We start from the raw sequence: 7,306 nt of genomic DNA, 5'->3' as shown, positions 1-7,306 counted from the left end.
CCCTACGCGCTCCCGCACCACCGCCACCGCCTTCCCACTCCAAGCTCGCGGGGGCCTGCGGGCCGCGCAGCACCGAGGGCTCTAGCTCCTGCTGCGTGCTGAATGGAGGCGCCGTGGTCGCCAGACCAAAGAGGAAGGCGGAGCCGCCTGAGAGGCAGGAGGCCGGGCCCGCAGTGCGACCGCAGGAGGAAGCGGCAGAGGATGTCTCGCCTGGCTGCTTGCAGCAGCCGGTGATCGCAGGCGGCTGGCCGCGGACCAGCGCAAACTGGACTTTTTCTGCTGGGGCCCGCGCAAGTTGCCTCCGCGGTTTCCAGCGGGATCCTCGAGGAGCTGGCTGTGCTCGCTGCCCGCCAGCCTTCTTCACCATGTCCAAGATGCTGACCAAGAAGAAGAGCTGCTTCCAAATCACCAGTGTCACCACTGCCCAGGTGGCCACCAGCAACACCGAGGACACCAAAGGCCTGGAGGACCCGGAGGAGTCTCGCACCGAGGACGTCTCCTCCGAGATATTCCATGTTTCCCGGGCCACGGATTAGGGCACCGAGGAGGTCTGTGAGCGCAGCTCCTCCGAAGAGACACTCAACAATGTCCGGGGACACGGAAACCCCCAGGACTGTCTCCCCAAACCTCCTCCTGGACCTGCAGCTGGCGGCGCGGCGGCTGCTCCCGCCAACAGAGGAGGCGCCATTTCATCTCAGAGCGTGGCTGGGGTGCACGCCAGTCCCTGGCGGCGTCCGCCACCTCGGCCCCCACTCAGGGGCTCCGGGAGGCCCCCTGCAGCGGGCCTGTCCAGCGGACCAGGGACGGCAGCCCCAGCTCAGCACCCCACCACTTGAAGTTCTCGCTTTCGGGTGATCAACCTGGACCACGAGAGCGGGGAGCCCTAACGCCGCGGCAGATGGACGTGCATGGAGCACTATGATCGGGACTCGGACAGCAGCGTCTTGACCCGGTCCGGGGACTGCATTAGGCACAGCAATACTTTCGACCAGACCGCTGAGCGGGACAGCGGCCTGGGCGCCACCAGAGGGTCAGGGGTGGTGGTGGCCTCCATGCAGGGGGCGCCTGGGCCCAACTCGGGGACTGACAGCTCCCTGACTGCTGTGTCACAGCTACCTGCGTGGGAGAAAATGAGCCAGCCCGCCCAGGCCCAGCCGCAGAGCTTTAGCATCGGGCAGCTGCAACCGCTGCCGCCCGTAGGTGGGGCTGTGGCTCAAAGCTCCGCTCCGCTGCCGCCCTTCGCCTGAGCCGCTGCGGGGCCGCAGCCAATGATGGCAGCCACACAGCCAAGCCAGCTCCCAGGTGCCAGGCCGGGCGGCGCCCCTCCGCGCCGGGGGCACAGGTTCTGCAGCTGATGAATGTAGCCCTGGCGCAGCCCGCGGTGCCCTTGCCTCCGCACCCGGGCCTGGGCGGTGGTGCCCCTGCAGCGCAGCACCCCGCGCACTTCTCATACCCGCAGCCTCAGATGCCGCCTGGGCATTTGCTGCCGATCCAGCCCTCCGGCCAGAGGGAGTACTTGCAGCACCACGTGTCGGGCTTGCAGCCGCCGAGCCCCTGGCCCAGCCTTCGTCCTCCAGCGCCGGAGCGACCCCTTCCGCCGCGGCCAGCTTTCCCCTGGGCCCCGGTCAGAACACCGCCTGGGCTGCCACGCAACTGGCAGGTACATCTTCTCAGCTCAGTGAAGCTGTGGCTCCGGGACCGGGACCTGCGCAGGGCAGGCTGGCTGCGCCTTGTCTGCAGGCTGGCGTGACCCAGGCTGCAGTGGGAGGCGTGGTGCAGCCCGGCCTGGGTCCTGCTAGAGCCAGGCAGCCCCAATCGGTTCCTCCCCCGCAGACTGGTGGCAGAGGTAAGCTGTCAGCCATGCCTGGTGGCCCTCACACTGTCGTTCCAAACATGCCTGAAGCTTTGCCCGCTCCCAGCGTGCCTAGTGTGCCACTTCTGTTACTATGCCAAATGTACCCGGGCCTCTGGCCCAGTCATCACAGCAGCTGAGCAGCCACATGCCAGTCATCAGGAGCAGCAGCTGCTTCATCCAGCACGTTGGGCTGCCCATAATCCCAGGCAACTCATAGTGCTCCAACTAGTCTACCACAGTCTGACCTAAGCCAGTTTCAGATTCAGACCCAGCCTTTAGTGGGGCAAGTTGAGGATACTAGAAGAAAATCAGAACCCCTACCTCAACCGCCACTTTCTCTCATTGCTGAAAATAAGCCTGTTGTGAAGCCTGCTGTTGCAGATGCCCTGGCCAACCCCCTCCAGTTAACACCTATGAACAACCTCGCCACCTCTGTCTGCAACATAGCTATTCCTGTTGAAGGTGATGAAGACAGGTATGGAAATCTTATTTTAAATATTGGATAGGAATGCTTGGCCAAGCGTCAGAATAGGCTGCAACTTTGGGAAGTTATGTTTTTTTTCAGTTGAGCCCTTCATTTTTAAATAAGTTTTAGTTTAATGAAATTGATTTAAATTGCTGAAGTAAAAGGGTGTAATGAGAGAATTGGACTTGTCACAGTTTTTTTTTTTTTTAAAGTGCTTAAATGGGTAGGGATGCAACACTTGATTCAAATATGGATTTCAGCATAACCTTAATATAGAGGGGGTAGCTAGTATGCTCCCAAAGGATTGTCCTTTGAGCACTATGGCAGCTTTATCAGTGTGAGTTTTGATGCTGAGACATGAAATTATTAACAAGTTTTCTGTTCTGGAAAAAACAGAAGGCCCTCTATCAAAAACCAACACAAAACAGAATCCTTGTAAGGAATCATCTCCAGTGTATCTGGAAAGGCTGAAGAGATAATGAAGTGTCAAATCCAGCTTTGAAGGTCCTACTTGGTTCAGCCTTTTAATAGAAGGAGGTGTGAGAATTCCCAGTGACTTTTCAAAGATACTATTGTTTGTTTAAGCAAAAAATATTTTGGAAAGATGTGCTTACCTTCCATCAGTCTTTTTAATATAGGAAAGAAAGGTATGAGATTTCTTTAACGTAGTTAAAGAACATGTAGTTCTTGAAATTAGGAGTAATTTTATAGTTAAAGTGTAAATGTCAATAATTGACTCCCTCTATGTAAGGGATGCTTTTTTAATGGTCTTAGTGAAAATTGCATGTTGCTATACCATTCTACAACAGTTGATGTTTAGTTATGGTTTAATGAGGATTTTTAGTGGTTTTGAAGAAACATCACAGGGAAATTTGACATACTACAAATACATATCTTATAGTAGATTTTAAAACCCTGACTTGTTACAACATTTTAAAGTACATTTAAAAATTACAGAGTACGTTTCAGACATTTTACAGTTAGGCATTTGCTGGGGTATTTGAGTGATATTAATTTTAGATGTGTTAAACCATCAAAGCTATTTTTGTGGGTTTTTAAAATAATTGATATGTCGAAGAACACAATGAGATGTTAAAACTTTTCATTTCTTAGTATCTTCACATTCTTTTCGTAACTTCACATTTCTAATTAGTCTTTTATTTTTGTTATAGACTTCTGTTGGTTTGAAAAATGCTCACTGAAATTCTTTCATCTTCTCTGCTTTTTGTAATTCAATGTTCATCTTCTTTTATAGGTGACTTGCTTGTGGGGAGTCTTTCTTCCACTTGAGAAACTCTTAGAGAGTACTGTGTCCCCACATGTGAGCTCAGCTAGCTAGTCATTTGAGAAACTTTACATGGATGGGACTACCAAGTAAAGAAACTGATTCCACAAGCTACCTAGAAAAATCTGTTTTTATAGATGCTCCCATTTTCATACATAAGGACAAACCTGAAATTCAGATTGAGTTCATTTTTTTCACCTTTGGTAATAATTGACAGGTATCTTACCTCTTCTAGCTGCCAGATGTGAATTTTTTCTGATAAGTTGGTAAATAGCCTTTTATTTACCCCTCTGTTTCTGTACATTGCCCTATATCTCTTCAAGTAATGGCTGGTTTCTAGACCACCCTCCTTTCCATACACAAGTACACCTATGAATGAAAAATACATCACACGTTTCTTAGTTTGTAAATATGTGATTATACTCCTCAGAGCTTTAATATGATCTTATGGCCTGAAGCAGAGACATGTGTTGACGTATGAAAACTCTTGAAATGTATTCTTTAGGTTCTGACCTTAAAGACGCATTTATTTGTCCTTACTGTGTTAAAATTGGATCATCTCAAGAATCTCATTCACAGACACCTGAATGTTTGAACTACAGATACTACTGTATCATTCTTACCAGTTGCAGCAGTTAATCTAGTGCAAGGGTTTTGATATGTGTGTAGTCCTGTTTTAAACATGACTTTTCCATCCCTCACCCCAGTCTTTTAAAATCTGTGTTGTTTATCAAATGTACATTTCTAATTTTTGTTATAGCCTTTCTTTGATTTTTAACATGCTAGTTTCCAAGATGTAATCTTACACATTTGACTTTTTAATCACGGACCAATGCACCTGGTGAAGGATTGAATCCATTAGGTAGAAATAGTAATTTTTTTTTCTTCTTTAATGAAAAACCTTTGTAAAAGAGAGGGCATTTTAAAGTTGTAAGTTTGAAGTCAAAGCGTTTTCCTGGCATGTGATTAATTATGAGATGGGTGCTTTTGAGGAAACTACAGTTTTACTAAAAATCTCAATTTTAATATGTTAGTTTGGGTCATTTTCTTAAATTCTTCATGAAGTTTTATTTGCAGTCATTCAAACTGGAATGAATTGGAATGAGAGGTCATGAGTAATTATGACAAACTTTGTGACTAGATGACAAATCCTTTAGATCCCAAGGAAATATTTGTAAATTTAGGACTTTAGTAAGTGCAATCCTTTTTTGAGAAAAGGAGGAAAAATGAGAGATTAACAAAAAAAGAATAATTGGTGTGGGTTTTAATCAAACACTTACTTTTGTGATTTTTGGTTCCATTACCTAATATAAATTCAATTTCAAGGTCATTCATATTGATGGACCAGGCCTTATATTAATCTATCTTAAATGTTATACCTTTGAAAGGGCTGATGATTGTATTGCAAAAGTTCTCAGTTTTCATTACTTGCTATGTTGTTAATTACCATGAAGTTGATACCTTTTTTAGACATTTTCATTAGGAAGGCTTATGATTAGTGGTTGAGACTCTTCAAATTGATTTTGTGTAATCTGGTGGATATAACAATGGTTGAAAATATAGATCATAAAGAATTGTGTAGCCATCTTTACAGTGACTAAATGGTACAGAATTTGTATTAAACTACCTATATATTGAATAGACTCTTTTAAATGGGGGAAGGTGTAAAATATCACTGGCCCTAAAAGGAACACAGTAAGAGATTGCTTTCCATAGATAAGTGACCAGTGTGAACTCTGTAGGCCACATTCCAGAAACTACCATGAATGGCCAAATTTATGAACTGTCCAATGCAGCTAAAGACCTAATTGTAAGGATCCCTTAGTGTTGTGTGTGTTATCTGGTTAATGGTTTTTATTTTTGTGGTTTGCTAATGACTTATGATAAATTGTGAATACTAAGTAATGTGCCCTGAGATGTGCTATAAATGCAAATTTGTACATTCATAAAAAAAAAAAAAAAACTGGGGAGGAGAGTGGGAGTGAGCAGGCTCAGTGGGGCCTCCTCTCCTCCCCCTCCAGGGCTCAGCCGGGGACTGCCTGGAGATGTCGAGTCTCATGGCTGGTAGCAAAGGTCCTGCCACGGAGGGCTGAACTGGGGCCAGGACCAGCTCAACGGATGCTCCCGCGGAGCCTACTGCTCTCTGGGTCACCACCAGATTGCTGAGTTGGCCACTTGTCATGGCTACAGTGCCAACTCTGGAGGAAGGAGGTCAGGACACTGGGGATAGTTTGCCACAGGGCTGGAGGAGCCCACTGTGTTCCCCATCACAGGGACATGGGCATGCTGTGTGCATTAGCCGCCAAACATTGATCTGGTCTGTGCGGGGAAGGGCTCCATTCATTTCTCTGTTTCTACATTTATTTTTAATTTTTTGAACATAATTTTAAGCATTCTTGGAAGACAGGCAGAGACCGCAAACCTTTCATTTTACCCTCTTCAAATAATGTGATTCGCACACACAGGTGTTCACTTCTAACGCCTCCGTAACTCATAGAGCATTGGAGGAGAACTTAAACATCATGTGCTATACACATGAGAACAAACCAAGTCCAACAAGCATTCTTGTAAAGGATCAACTTTTGTGCAAAAGAAGAAAAAGGGAAAAGAGAAAGAAAATAAAGCACAAGGGAAATGGAAAGTGGATTTGTAGTTAAGGTTTGGAACCAGTTTGCCCTTCTCCTGGGTTGTTATCTGGCTCTAGGTAAGCAGGTCCCAGATTCCAGGACCCATCCTATGGTCCAGGAGCTTGGGGCTGGTTCCTCATTCTCCTGGAGCATCAGCGCAGAATGGCAAAGGCGTGGGATATATGCTGTTACCTCATGGCTGTGCATTTGAACCTCCTCTCAGTTCTCAGAATCTCAGAGCCACCTTCCTTTGGCAAGATGACAAATAAGTGGCTGTCTCCATAATCTATTTTTTTAGTCAGGGCAGGAACCCCTTGCTCCCTATTCCATGAAGCATGCCACCAGAGGTGAGGGACATGACTGGGGGATAATCAGATCCTGAATGTGGCCCCATGCTGGGCCCAACAAACCCAGCTCACCAATGCCATGGGATGCAGGTGGCAAAACGGGAAGCCACATGCCCCTCCTTCCTTCAGGAGAAACCTAGGAAGGCCAGCCTTGCTGTCCAGAACCAGGATGCAGCTGCCCTGTCTGTGGGGAGCGTGTTCTCTGTGACTCCCCGGCTGCATGTTGTGGTGTTGTGGGCCCCTCATGGTGCACCAGGCTCACAATGCCAGGGCCTGCCTTCTGTGGCCCCCTGGCCCACCCAACTCTGTCCTCCTCAGACCTCAGCAGTGAAGGTCTCTGGTGAGGATGGGGTCCTGAAAAGCTGGGCACTCAGACTGGGGCCCAGGGTCTCAATTCTGGCCCTGTTGGCCAAGGGAGGAAGCAGGTGGGGGTATTGCTTTTACTTTGAAGTCCCGGATTTTTTGGTTAAGGGGAAACTAACTTGGCTAGGTTAAATAACACTTGATATGTCCCTCTTAGTGCCTGAACATGGCCCTTGCTAGAAGAGGGGACTTTGCTGGTACAGGTGGTAGACCATCCTGCATTTTCAGGGAGCACCTGGTGAGTCATGGGGGTCTTTGGGAGAGGGGCCAGAAAGCTCTGTGCTAGTAGCCACAGAGGGGACAAGGCAGCAGTTAGATGAAGTGATGAGGGGGCAGTGGAGGAATGCTGGTGACTCAGAAGTA

General features: G+C 47.8%; 1 pseudogene across 1 annotated transcript; it reads left to right on the top strand.

Annotated features, from left to right (window-relative positions):
• The first annotated feature begins 303 nt into the window (after positions 1-303).
• LOC306652182 (TSC22 domain family protein 2-like) lies at positions 304-2,361 on the top strand (annotated as a pseudogene). Its single transcript has one exon. The product of its transcript is annotated as a TSC22 domain family protein 2-like (transcript).
• Positions 2,362-7,306: the final 4,945 nt, after the last annotated feature.

The sequence above is a fragment of the Sciurus vulgaris genome (genome assembly GCF_902686455.1).
Source record: "Sciurus vulgaris genome assembly, contig: HiC_scaffold_138_arrow_ctg1, whole genome shotgun sequence".
NCBI classification, from domain to species: domain Eukaryota; kingdom Metazoa; phylum Chordata; class Mammalia; order Rodentia; family Sciuridae; genus Sciurus; species Sciurus vulgaris.
Note: the sequence above shows the minus strand (reverse complement) of the source record. Positions and strands in the feature narration are given on the sequence as shown.